At 45.2% G+C, this 13358-nt stretch overlaps 1 non-coding gene across 1 annotated transcript; it reads right to left on the reverse strand.

The window, feature by feature from the left end:
• Positions 1–1483: 1483 nt before the first annotated feature.
• Positions 1484–1555, reverse strand: trnae-cuc (transfer RNA glutamic acid (anticodon CUC)). The gene has a single exon. It is a non-coding gene; the product is annotated as a tRNA-Glu (tRNA).
• Between the last annotated feature and the right edge of the window lie 11803 nt (positions 1556–13358).

Below are 13358 nucleotides of genomic sequence, written 5' to 3' on the forward strand. Positions count from 1 at the left end.
GTGCTCCGTTAAGACATGACCACCATGTGAAATTTCGGTTAGCTGAAAACACTTGAATTGTCAACTTATAAAAATATTTCCATATTCAATAAGATATGTTGCTCAGCCGCGGCTGGGAGAGGGGAGATTGAGATTGTGACTGATTCGCTGAAGTGGGCAGCATGGTCTCTGAACGCGAAAAGCTTTCGCCGTTTCATATCACTCACTGTACAGACTCCCCATTGCTCTCTTGTCGACCGAGCGACTCCGCCTATTGCCATGGGCAAATCGGTTCGCTGACCTTCCGTCAAATCATCCTCGCCAATTGTCACTGACGCGGCGTCATGGTCCGACATCTACCAATCTCGTCAAAGTACGTGCAACTACCTAGCTCCCATTCCTGTATGCAGATGTCAATCCAACGTGTTATCCAGTTGCGGAAAGGATTTCACCCGAGTTGCTCCCTCCCACAGACTCTGACTGCCTCTGCTTCCCCAAAGTCCCGTCAATACTGAGCAAAACTCAGAACAATGTCCCATTATATAACATTCATATCCATATGCTTCTTATCGAAGCTGGGACGCTGTCAGGGCGTCGAAATAAAGGCGGGCGACAGAAGTTTATCTCCTCTCACCTGGGGAGGACGGTAGAAGATTTGCTGGGGGACACCGACCGATTTTTGACTCGCAACTGCGGTATGGGGAGGGGGGAGGATTGAGAAAAAGTCTGGGCCAGCCTGATCTTATTGAATGCTAGAGCTGGCTGAAAAGGACTAGAGACTCGCCCTTCTTTCTGTTGTCTGTCTGTTTAAGGAAAAGGAATAAAACAGGCCTTTTTTGGGCCTGCATGCTCTCCCGTGGATATAATAGTTCGCAATCTATGTCATCGGTTTGCCTGCGGAATTATTTCCGAGTCTGAAACTGGCACAAGATTTATATCTATCTTTTGTTAATGATGCAGAATTGTACAATTTATGTTTTGCGTACCGTCTGTCTTTTCGAGCCTGCAATGACGCTGCAAGTGTTTCATTGTACCTGTCCCTCACCGTCCCTGTGCACACGGCAATAAACCCGACCGGACCTGACAATACTCACTGAGATTTGAGTAGTGATAACCCCGGGCAGATGAGTCAAGGTGATGTCGGCAAACTGAGTGAGTAGGACCAGAGTCCAATATGGGAAATGTATGGTCACCCTCTTCTACACAGAGACAGCATCTCTGCGTGGATTGAGGTGCAGTGAGGAGTGAAGAAGATCAAATCTACATTGTATCGATTGCAAGTTATTGTCTGTAAGACCTCGCACAGTTATTTCCAGCTTTATTGAGTCAGCACCTGCGAAATTTTTCTCAATGTCATCTTCTGCTCATATATTTTGTGGTTTTATGGTGCTGAATCAGGCGGTTGCAGGTTAAGCATAGAGAGGAATCGGGTTGTTGTGGAAGCAAGTTAATACACAAAATAATTTAAAGTAAGCACATTAAATTACAGCAGGAAATATCTTAATTCCCTGACCGGGAATCGAACCCGGGCCGCGGCGGTGAGAGCGCCGAATCCTAACCACTAGACCACCAGGGAAACTGATAATGTTCTGACTACAGCAATAGACAACTACCAAACCAGCAAAATATGAAACAAAACCTATAGATGAATAATAATGAATAAATGTGATAAATATTGTCACGAATCTACTGCTCATCACTTTGCAGACCGCGTGTTCACCCAGTGCTTCTGGTTAAGGAACACTCTGGACTCTGAATGAATCGGTGGGAAACACTCGTTCTCCGGTGTCTTTATAAAGATTGTGACACTTAGATTCTCTTATGAGCCCTGGGTCATTTTTGTTTCTGTCCTCGCCTCGAAACAGTTCAGTAGTCGGCCCCCGATTCCCGTGACATTGTCGCCGATATATCTGGTGTCTTGTTCCTCACCCTCCGCCTGGGTGGAGGTAGGAGAAAGAAAACCAGAAGTTCAGAATGCCCGAAATATGGTCTCGGGGAGGAATATGGTCTCGGGGTGGAATGCTGGGCTTTTCCTGATCGTGCTCTAAACGTGGTCGTGTGTGCGGGAGCCGCTGGTACTGAGGATGACGTGCTGATGATAAATAAGCCTAGAATTCTTTAAATAAGCATGATAGAAAATCCGCAATTATTTGAAAGTCCTCAGGGTAGGCAGTTCCTTGTTTGCTGGTCGCGGCACTCAGTACATGGTATGCTTGCTTAACATCTCCTCTGGCGGTATGTGAAGTGTTGTCCAAATCAATGAAGAGAACCCTCTCGGTAAGCAGCACCGACAGAATTCAATCATTGAATGTTGTGATTGGGGGAGCAATGGTGCGGCAAGACCGCTATGTACGGAGAGCATGAAGAGTTAGTCATGAAACAACACCGCCGTTCCACCGCCCCCCCCCCCACCCCCAGCACCACAATACCTTCTTAATCTTCTCCGAACGGTGGATCGAGAATCCTTCCGGCTGTTCCACCGAACTGAACCATGTCTCCATGAAACAGAGAAGACAGCAACCCCTCATTTCCCTCCGAAACTGCAATGTTGCACTTACATAATGTATCTTGTTTTCAAGTAATTGGCCTTTCGCGAAGAAGATGCCGGGTAAAGGATGCTTCATAACCCATCGATTTAGTCTGGCTTGAAGTCTTCCGAACCGATCTCTTTTCCGGCAATGGTAATGGCTGACCTTCGCTGATCGCTGAAAGGTGCCGCACCTGCATTCCCGAGAGTCAAGTCCATCTGGTCCTTCAGCAGCTCGTTAAACTGCCGATTAATTTAGACAGATCAACAGTACATTTCTTAAAGGGAAACTAGGGGTTTCAGATTGCAACCACAGTGGTTCAGCTGTAATACATCTAGACATTTTGCGAGCTGTCGGCAAAACGTCGCGTGTATAGCCAGTGCCATCGTGGATCTTTGGATTTATAAACAAATCTCAAAATTCCAAAAGCCGTATCAATAATGTAGACATCCCACTCTTACTGGAGCCTACAAAATGCATCACCTCGCACTTTATCTCTCTCCTGTCTATCACCCTCCAGATTTCTACTGACACCAAACACCCGACTCCGATCTCTCTCCCCATCGAAAATCTTTCACCAACCCCCGATCTCTCTACACACCAGATTCCTCGACTTCCCGGGCGTCCCTCCCCATGGTCTTTCTCTACCCTCCTCTATCTCTCGCTACCTCACCTGCCTCTGTCCCCTCTCTCTTCTCTCCAGTCTCTATCTCACGTCTCTCTGGCCAGAGTCGACTCCTTTCCCCGGTAATAACTTTTCTCTTCATTGACTGTTCATTGAGTGTCCTGGAGTGAAGATGGCGTGTGAAACTACGTGCTTGTTCAGTTGAAATAATAAAAGTGACTTGTTGGCAAATGCAGATTCTCTGTTCCTCACTGATCATTATTACTGGGGGTGATTCTTGTAACAGTGGCGTCCATCAGTAAAGTTGCCCACCAACAGGACACGCCCTCCGCACAGTGTTACCATCGGGATGGAGATACAGAAGCCGGAAAGCTCAGGCTCAGCGATTCAGGAACAGACACTCCCCCTCCGCTACCTGCAACTCATGCTTTTTTTTATCTCTAAATTTATTTATACTCTGTTTCATTGCACTGCTACAGTAAAGTTAACAAATTTCACCACATACCCCGATGATATTAAATCTGGTTCTGATTCTGATTCAGATGAAGGGAGATGTGTTAGTTTGAACTTAAATTAGTTGAAAAGCTATCAGAACCTCGTGAGACGATGGGCTGTACTGTGCTATAATATTCTATGCTCTATGCTCTATCTAGGTGCAGTATCTCACTATTTAAGTCCAATCGATTAATTATTTAAAGCTACGACGCCTTCCTTTTCCAGATTACTCTCAATGCGTCTGGTAATAGTGCAGGAGAACTTAAAACCAAAAGGCCATAAATGTGAGTGCCGACCGCAGCATGATATCGATAGTTTTGCTTGGAAAGGACTCGTCAAGAACTACGGAATGAGGTGTTGAGACTACACTGGTCATGGGGTATGACAAGAAGTATCTGGATAAACAGGAACATTAACGATAGTCATTATGGGCCAGTGCGTAGGAGGTCATGTCTAACCAATCTCACAGAGCTTTACGAGGTAGTTACCAGGAATAGTGTGGAAGGCAAGGCAGTGGATGCCGTCTACAGGGACTTCAGCAAGGAGTTTCTCAAGGTTCCGTAGGGGAGGATGTTCAAGAAGGTTCAGTCGCTTGGCTTTCACGATGAAGTAGTAAATGGGTGTAGTCCACAGCGAGAAAGGGTTCCGGAGCATGAAGCGGGATCTGGCCCAGCTGGAAAAATTGCTGAAAAATAGCCGATCGGAGTTAACACAAACAAGCTTTGGATTTTGCACTTTGGGAGGACCAGCCAGGGTTGGTCTGACACAATGAGAAATAGGGCACTGAGGAGTACGATCGAATAAACGAATCTGGGAATGCAGGTCCATAATTCAATGAAATTTGTGGCACAGTTAGACAGGGTCGTAGAAACAGCTTTTCGCGCATTGGCCTTCCGAGACCAAAGTACTGAGTACAGGAGTTGGGACGTTACGTGGCTGTTGTATAAGGGTTTATTGGGGCCCAATTTGGAATATTGTGTGCGGTTGGACTCAACTACCTGCAGGAAACATGCAAATAAGATTGAAATAATGCAGAAAAAAATATTGCACGGCTATTGCCGGGACTGAATGTTTTGAATTAAAGGGAAAGTTTACATAAGTTAGCACTTTATCCCCGAGCAGGTAGAAGACTGAGGGGAGATTTGATAGAGGTATACAACATTATGACGTGTATAGAGAGTGTATATTCTCCAATTGCCTGCGATGGTTTTGAAGGAAGACAAGCATTTGCTTTGCCTTCGCTGCGTTTTCAGATTGTGCAGTTTTGAATGTTTCATTTATTATTGATTTCGGAGGCAGACACAGATTCCACACCGGCCATGTGGATTCAGGGTTAAATAGATCGCAATATGAGCGTATCTACACCCGATACGATAAAACCACGATTCAGAGGTAAATTTGCATTAGGATAAATTGGTGTGTTCTTAATTTGCGAAATTGGAATTGGCATTTTGGAAGGCTGGTACTTTTAATAAACACCAGGAGCTGCTGCTGAACACTGTGAAATGCTGGTTTTAAGTTGTAGGGTTCCATTCGAAAAGATTGTTTTGAAGTCATTGTAGCATCTGCCCTGTAATATGTAAATGACAGGTCAGTTTAGAAATCGCGCTGGTGCAGTCAATTTGCTTACGTCGTCAGCCCTAATTCCATTAATTATCCGGGTGCTGTGGTGTGATTTGATTAAATCGATTATTTCCCTCAGCCCTATTTCTTGGAGCACTGCAACTGCGGATTCAGAATACAGTTGTAAAGTGTACCGAAGTTTCGACTCGCTGTAACAGCAGAGCCCAAAATAGAGTTGTAACTTGTACCACGATTGCGGAACACGGCTGCCCTTTGTTTTCCAGCCAGAATTCACTCTGTCTACCACATCATCTGCCTTCTGTCAGGAAGCCAATTGCGAATCAACGCAGCCAGGTTTCCCTCGATCCCATGCCTCCTGACTTTCTGAATGAGTCTACTATGGGGAACTGATCAAACGCCTGACCATAATTAATGCCCCCACATCGACTGTCCTGATTCTTCTGTTTGTTTTAGTTTCACTTTTTCAAATAATTCAATCTGACCCATAAAGGACAACATGTCATATTGTCACTCCGTAGCAGACTACGTTTCGCCAAATACTCATAATTTCCTTCTTCAATAATCCTCTCCAGTAGTTTACCCACTACTGTTGTAAGACTCCCTGGACTATAATTCGAAAAACTATCCCTATTATCTTTTGTCAACAAATGAATAACATTTTCCACCCTCCAATCATCTAGTTCTACTTCTGTGGCCAGCGACGACACAAATATCCTGTCCAAAAGCTCAGCAATATCTGATCGCCTTCCAAAATTACCTGGACTATATCCCTTCCGGCACCGGGGAATCATCTATTACAAAGACTATATCCCTTCTGGCACCATGAATCATCTGTCATAATGCTTTCCAAGTTTCCAGCGCATCCTCTTTTCAGCGTCGGCATGCTCGAGCATATCTGCCTTTTGACGCTGTGTTCACATTGATCAATGTATTCAGTGAGGAGCTTTACCGCCTCCTTGGACTCCAGGCACTAGTTTTCCTCTTTTACCTCTGACCTGCATACACTCTCCCCAGTCTCCTCCTGTTCTTCACAGTGCAACTCGTCAAAGATTTCTCAGATCCCACTATCACTCTTTTTAAGTCCATTCTTAAATTCCTTCTTGTCTACATTGTGACTCGCTATAGGTTTACCTGATCCTTTCTTCCTGTTCTGTAAGTATCGTTCTTTCTTCCTCTTGACGTGTTGTTCCAACTTTCTTGTCTCCCAGGGTTACTTTACATGGTCATCCTTTCCCTGCGTCACTGAGACAAGCCTATACTGAACCCCATGTAAGTGCTCCCTAAACAATCTCCACATGTCTCTTGCGCAATACCCCGAGTGCATCATTTCCCAATGTACGTTCCTAAACTCCTGCCAGGTAGCACCATAATTCCCAGACCCTCAATTGAACACATTCCATACTCTCTGGTCCTATCCCTGGACAAGGTAAAAAGAGGGGAGTTCTGTCCTATTGTTCTGAAATGCTGACCCGCGGAGAGATCTATCACCTGACCCATTTCCTTTTCTAATATTAGATCCAGTACGCACTGTTCGATAGTGCGCCTGTCGACATAGTGACATGAATCCTTCCTGGACACAACTGAGAAATTATGCCATAATTAAACCTTTTACCCTGGGGAGATGCCGAAGAATATTGTGGCAGTTACCCATGCCAATAAAATGGCAAATGTCCACGTCCTGCTTCCCGATCGGTTCCTCACTGTTCCCGTTGCCGGGACGGCTGTATAGAATACTCCAAATGGGGTTATAATGTTTCTGTGTTGGTCCCCCAGTCTATTAACAAACGAAAACTCCACGTTGTCCTCCCTTTCTGCAGCTGCAATACTATCCCTGGTTTCCCATCTAACTCCCTGTACACTCTGTTACCCGACCCTGTTCATTTTGAAACATTTAAAACACGGAAATTCCTGTAGCCATCCCTGCCCTTGTGACAGTCGAGTGTCTGTGATAGTTTGGAAAATAATTCAGCCAATGTAGCAATCACGCCAGCAGCATTGAGCGTTTGTATCGCTACCTACCTGAACTGTATGAAGTCAGCAATCTTCCGGCAATTCTGCAATTCCCGGATGACCAGGCATATGAAAGTTTGAATTCACGACTATTTTTTTGCCAAACCTGTTCATTGTAAAACGGCTTTATTTGAAAACTCCGCTGATTTGTCAATAGACGCGGGCGTTATCTACACAGATGGCCATTTAATGTAAACACATACTTCATTCCATTCCTCAGCTCTTCTCTGAATTTCCTCTGTGTCAGTGTATAGATACAAGTATTGGTGCACATGCTGAGTGCTTGCAACATGAACCCAGATTGCTGTAGGATGTATACCCGGGAACTCAAATATCTGTCCTCGTAAAAATAGTTTTGCGCTTGCCATTTTAGAGAACGGGCAACATAGGGCATCCAAAATAATATGAAATTAGCTGATATAGAAAACAACAAAATCATCGATTTTCTGCGTTTTTCCACCTCGGCATCTTTCTGATTGTCGCTGCTGTGCCGAAGCCTTCTGCGGGCTCTATTTGCCACAACGATATGTCTTACGGTTAACCCGTTAAACACCAGGATTAATCCGATTGGTATCAATGGTGTTAAAATGCTCTCCAGTAATTCGTATCCTTTCCACACGGGTGAAGTAACGTATTCATATGTGACGGTGCACCGCCACGGCGTAAGGTGTGTCAATGATGACGTAAGGTTCAATGGCAAAGTAAAACGGGGCACATCTCCCACAGCTCACTATAACCACTGTCACGATAACCACCGTTGCTGTTCTCTCGGTGCAGTATCGTTCCCGCAGCTTTCGGCAACATATTGCGATAAAGCGATCGAAGGTAAAACTGATCGTGAACCAGACAGAACAGTCCCGCGTCACAGCCGCAAATACAAGTGTCAGAGCGCATACAGGAGTGATGAGCAGGGATCTGGAATAAATGTAGATATTGTTGGTCTGGTCCAGTAAAGCAACAACGATAACCACCATCAGATCCGCTGCTGCCATTCCAACCAGGTAACGGGTGATGCATTTGGAGAGTCCGCATTTTCCCCGAGAAAGGATCACAATCGCCGTTAAATTAACTGCAAGAAATTTGGAAACAAAATAGAAATATGGTCAGCTCCCTGAATGCCTCCTTCCTACCGATGCTATGCAGGGTATAGTCTGTTTGGAAGTGGAAAGCGGGAATCCAGTGTGTGCGGTCTCGGTCGCTGCACTCCGGCTGGAGGACAATGACGGATGTGAGTGTCAGTGGATTGGCGACCTACCCACAGTTTAGAGCGAACCGGTGAACGGAAGATGGTAAACAAAATCATTTCTATTATTAGGGGCGAAATAGTTGAAGGGATTGTTTGCAACGGTGACAAAGTGGAATCACAAGATACAAAACATAATTTATCATTTACTGACTTGTGTAAGAACAGATCTGCGTGTCGAAAATAGACTGGACCGTCATTTAAGTAAGCTGCCACGTTGTTATAAGGTCGATGTGTCTGCACTGATAGAGACTCGGACCTAGAAAAGCAGAAACCAGCATCACTTGAGAAAGCCTAGCGAGGTGAAATTATGAAACACTGTCAATATCGGCGTGAACGTCACTGACAAAAGAAAAATCACTTCGATCAAAGTACGAAAATGAAAATAAAACAATGAGAAGCTGGAATACTGCATTCCGGAAACACGTTTCAGCAGAGGGTAGCATCTGTGCTTAGTAACAGTGCGGATACCGCAGCAGAGTAACGACGGCACCATACATAAAGTGACCAGCTTCGGCATCTTACCGGGGACACCAACCGCTACAAGAGTGGGATAGAAAATGGCCGCGATGTAGTAAATCGCCGGATATCCCATATTCCGTCAGAAGCAGCGTTCAGTTGTACGGAGCGTTTCAGCTGCTCAGATGGACTGGTGATCGGTTCAGCAGACTTTTACTGAGGTGAGAGCAATTCCACTGAGGCAATTAGCGTGGCGATCACGTCAGGTACATTAGTAACAACCAAATGCACAAACACTTACGTTAAACTATTTTTACTCACTCTGTCACCGTGTCATGAATTTGACTCCTCAAGGGATATTGCAATCTACTTACTTTAAAACAAAATATGATTTGAATTTTCCATGTTATTTTCCATGATACCTGGCTTCAGCTATTTAAATAGGATTTTTTTTATATATCTGTGTTGCTTCTAAAGTAAGCATGCATATTGAAGTCGATTAATTTTGTAACATTTGACAGAGCACATTCGTTTCTGAAATTGAAGGAAGAGGTTTGTTCTGGCAGGGGAAATGAAGAACACTTCTTTATTAAAGGCGAACATTCGTTCATCTTCTCTTTCGTTCGTTCCAGTCATTCCGGGGGGTTTGAATGATGAAAATCACAGTTACAGCTGACATGTGTTACAATAAAATACACTGCACATATTCCTCCAAACACTTTAAAAGCGCTCTTGTTCAGCTTGGCACGAACCTGGCCTCTGGCAGTGAATGACCTGACCACCTCATACCCGTGACGTGCGGTGCAGTCTGTTTAACTTTTAAGATATTCTCAAACCTGCCACAATTCTACCACTATTTGTGCATCCATTCGCTCTTTGAACAAAAGTAGCAAATGAAATCTCTGAACTCTCCACAGGTTCCCAGGCTGTTCTATTATTTGCCACGTAGTTGTATTTTTTCTCCTGATTTACTTTCAGATATATTGCCTTTGGAGTGTCACTATCTGTTTGTGCAGAACAGCGGATGTGTTGAAGCTCATCTTTCAATCACTCTTGTTCCTGCTCCTGCACTGCACCATTCCGTGCCTATTGTCGTACTTCTAGCGATGGCTTGTAGACGTCGGCTTATGGGAGAAAGTCTTAACGCTCTGTTTCCATTATGAAATTCGTTGTAATTTGCGGCTCTCGATTGAGTCGAGAAAGTATCACCTCTGCTTTCAAGTTTATCCTTCCAAAGTGAATCACTCCATAATATTCTGGGTTGAACTCCATCGGCAACTTCTCAGCACTGCTCTGCGTCCTGTTGTAATCTTTGGTAATCTTCTATGCTCTCCATAATTCCACCAACTTCCACATAACTGAAAATACAATAAACCACTCTTCCACTTGCATATTCACATTGTGGGTCTGCGATGAATGGTGCTACCTGGCAGGAACTTGGGAACGTACATTGGGAAATGATGTACTCGGGGACATGAGCGACAGATATGTGGAGATTGTTTAGGGAGCACTTTCATGGGGTGCAGTATTGGCTTGTCTGTCCTGGTCCGGTCCGTGAATTCCGCATTCCGGTTCACGGTCCAGTCCACATTCTTTATTCCAGGTTTTCCGTTTTTCCCTTGTTCTGTTTGGTGCTCTAACTGAGGCACCTGATTCTCATTTTGGGCTGGCTACATAAATAGCTCCTGGGTTCAGCTTCATTGGCTGGCCTATTCCCTTCCCTTCCTTCTGAAGCCTTGCCTGCGTCCTCGCCTGTATCGCTGTCAAGTTCTAGAGCCGGAGCAAGACCGGATCCTTGCTTTGTCTAGATAAGGAACTGTCTATCGTTGTTTGGAACTGTCTCTTTGCGTCCTCGCCTTCGCTGGGTAGGTCCGGCCGTTTACCGCTACCTTGAGTTGAAAACTATCTCTCTGTGTTCTGTGAACGAGTCCCGGCCCTACGTCCTGCTCCCTAGGAGGAGTGCTGACTCTGTGTAGAGCCCCGGTCCCAAGTCCAGTTCGCAAGGAGGGCTCCCGGCTCTGTGTTCCATGTCTCTGTCTTCCTGTCCACCCAAGACTAACGCTCCGTTTTCCTGTTCTTCCAAGACCAAGTCAAGGCTTCGGGTTCTTGTCCTTTCCATGTGCCTCGTCCTTTGCCGGAGGTCCACGTCTATTCCTGCAGACCAAGCCTCGAAGAACCCAAGCCTCGTCCAGTCCTGCAGCCAAGCCTCGAAGAACCCAAGCTTCGCCTAGTCCTGCAGCCAAGCCTCGAAGAACCCAAGCTTCGCCTAGTCCTGCAGCCAAGCCTCGAAGAACCCAAGCTTCGCCTAGTCCTGCAGCCAAGCCTCGAAGAACCCAAGCCTCGTCCAGTCCTGCAGCCAAGCCTCGAAGAACCCAAGCCTCGTCCAGTCTTGTAGCCAAGTCATGTCCTCGCCTAGTTCCGTGGCCCGAACCCAAGTGAGGACCCAGGTTCTGGTTCCTTGTCCAGTCTCTGGCTCGGAGTCCAAGCCCAGGCTCCTAGTTCTCAGTTCCTTGACCTGGTCCCGCTTTCCTAGCCAAAGTCCTAGCCCAAGTGTGTGTTCCTGTCCCAGCTCCTGTCTGTGTCCAGTCCCGTCCCGAAATCTAGTCTAGTCCAGTTCCCCGTACTTCAGTGTCTGTGTATTACATTTAGGTCCGCTCACAGCGCCCCCCGTATGACATTGTCTCATTGAGGCAGGGAAAGAATGATAGCGTAAAGTTACCCTGTGTGACAATAAATTTCGAGCAACTCGTCAAGAGGAAGAACGATACTTAAAGTTCAGGTTGGAAGGATCAGGTAGGGTTATGGCAAGTCACAATGCAGACTAAGAAGTATTTAATAATGTACTTCAGAATCAAAAGGGGAGTAGGGAAGGCCTTGGCGAGATGCGCTGTGAGGAACAGAAGGAGACTGGAGAGAGTGTGGACAGATCAGATGTAAAAGAGGAAAACTATTGTCTAGACTCCAAGGAGGCGGTGAAGCTCCTCACTGAATACATTGATCAATCTGAACATAGGGTGAAAAGGCAAATATGCTCGAACATGCCGACGCTAAGAAAGAGCATGCGCTGGAAACTTGGAAAGCATTATGATGGATGATTCCCTGGTTCCGGAAGGGATATAGTCCAGGTGATTTGGGAAAGTGAGCGAAGGTATTGCTAAGCTTCTGGACAGGATATTTGGGTCTTCGCTGGCCACGGAAGTAGATCTAGAAAGCTGAAGCATGGTAAATGTTATTGCTTTGTTGACGGAAGATAATGAGGATACTTCTTGGAATTATAGACCCGTGAGTCTTACATAGGTAGTGAGTAAACTATTGGAGAGGTTTATTGAAGAGGGAACTTATGACTATTTGGAGAAACGTAGTCTGGCTACGGAGAGTCAACATGGCATGTTGCCCTTTATGAGCCAGATTTAATTATTTGAAAAAGTGAAAATAAAACCAAAAGCAGAATCAGAACAGTCGATGTGGGAGCATTAATTTTGGTCAGGCGTTTGATCAGTTCCCCAAAGTAGATTCACTCAGACAGTCAGGAGGCAAGGGATCTAGGGAAACCCGGGTGCGTTGATTCAGATTTGGTTTCCTAACAGAAGGGAGATGACGTAGTAGATAGAGCGAATTCTGGCTGGAAGACAGTGGGCAGCCGTGTTCCACCTGACGAGTAGCAAATGTGGTACACTTTAGACTCTGGTACGGTTTACAACTCTGTTTGGACTCTTCAGTTGCAGTGCTCCGAGAAACAGGGCTGAGGGAAATAACCGATTTAATCTGAACACCCAGCAGCAGCTGGAAAAATTAATGGAATTTGGGCTGACAATGCATATTACTGAACTATTTACTGCACCGATCAGTTATCTTAGCAAACCTGTCACTTACATATTACAGGGCAGATGCTACAATGACTTTAAGCAATCTTTGCCAGTGGAGGAGTACAACTTAAAACCAGTATTTCGACATGTTCAGCAGCAGCTTTCGGTGCTCATTAAAAGAACCAGCCTTCCAAAATGCCAATTCCAAATTCCTAATTCAACTATACAACAAGTGATCAGACTGCCAATTTACCTGTGAATCGTGGTTTTACTGTATCAGGTGTAGATACGCTCAAATTTCGGTTCTTTTGATCCTATATCCACACGGCCAGTATAGAATCCGTGTCTCCCTCTGAAATCCCTGCTTGCATTTACACTGTCCATCCGCCTCATATTGTTGTATACCTCTATCAAATCTCCCTTCAGTCTTCTACCCCCTTGGGTTTAGTGCTAACATAGGTAATCTTTCTTTTTAATTCAAAACATTTAGTCTCGGCAATAGACGTGTACATTTTTTTCTGTATTCTTTCAAATTTATTTACACCTGCCCTGTAGGTAGTTGAGCAAAACCGCACACAATATTGCAAATTAGGCCCCAATAATGTCTTAAGCAAGATCAACATAACATT

The sequence above is a fragment of the Hemitrygon akajei genome, unplaced genomic scaffold, assembly GCF_048418815.1.
Source record: "Hemitrygon akajei unplaced genomic scaffold, sHemAka1.3 Scf000089, whole genome shotgun sequence".
Classification (NCBI taxonomy): Eukaryota; Metazoa; Chordata; class Chondrichthyes; order Myliobatiformes; family Dasyatidae; genus Hemitrygon; species Hemitrygon akajei.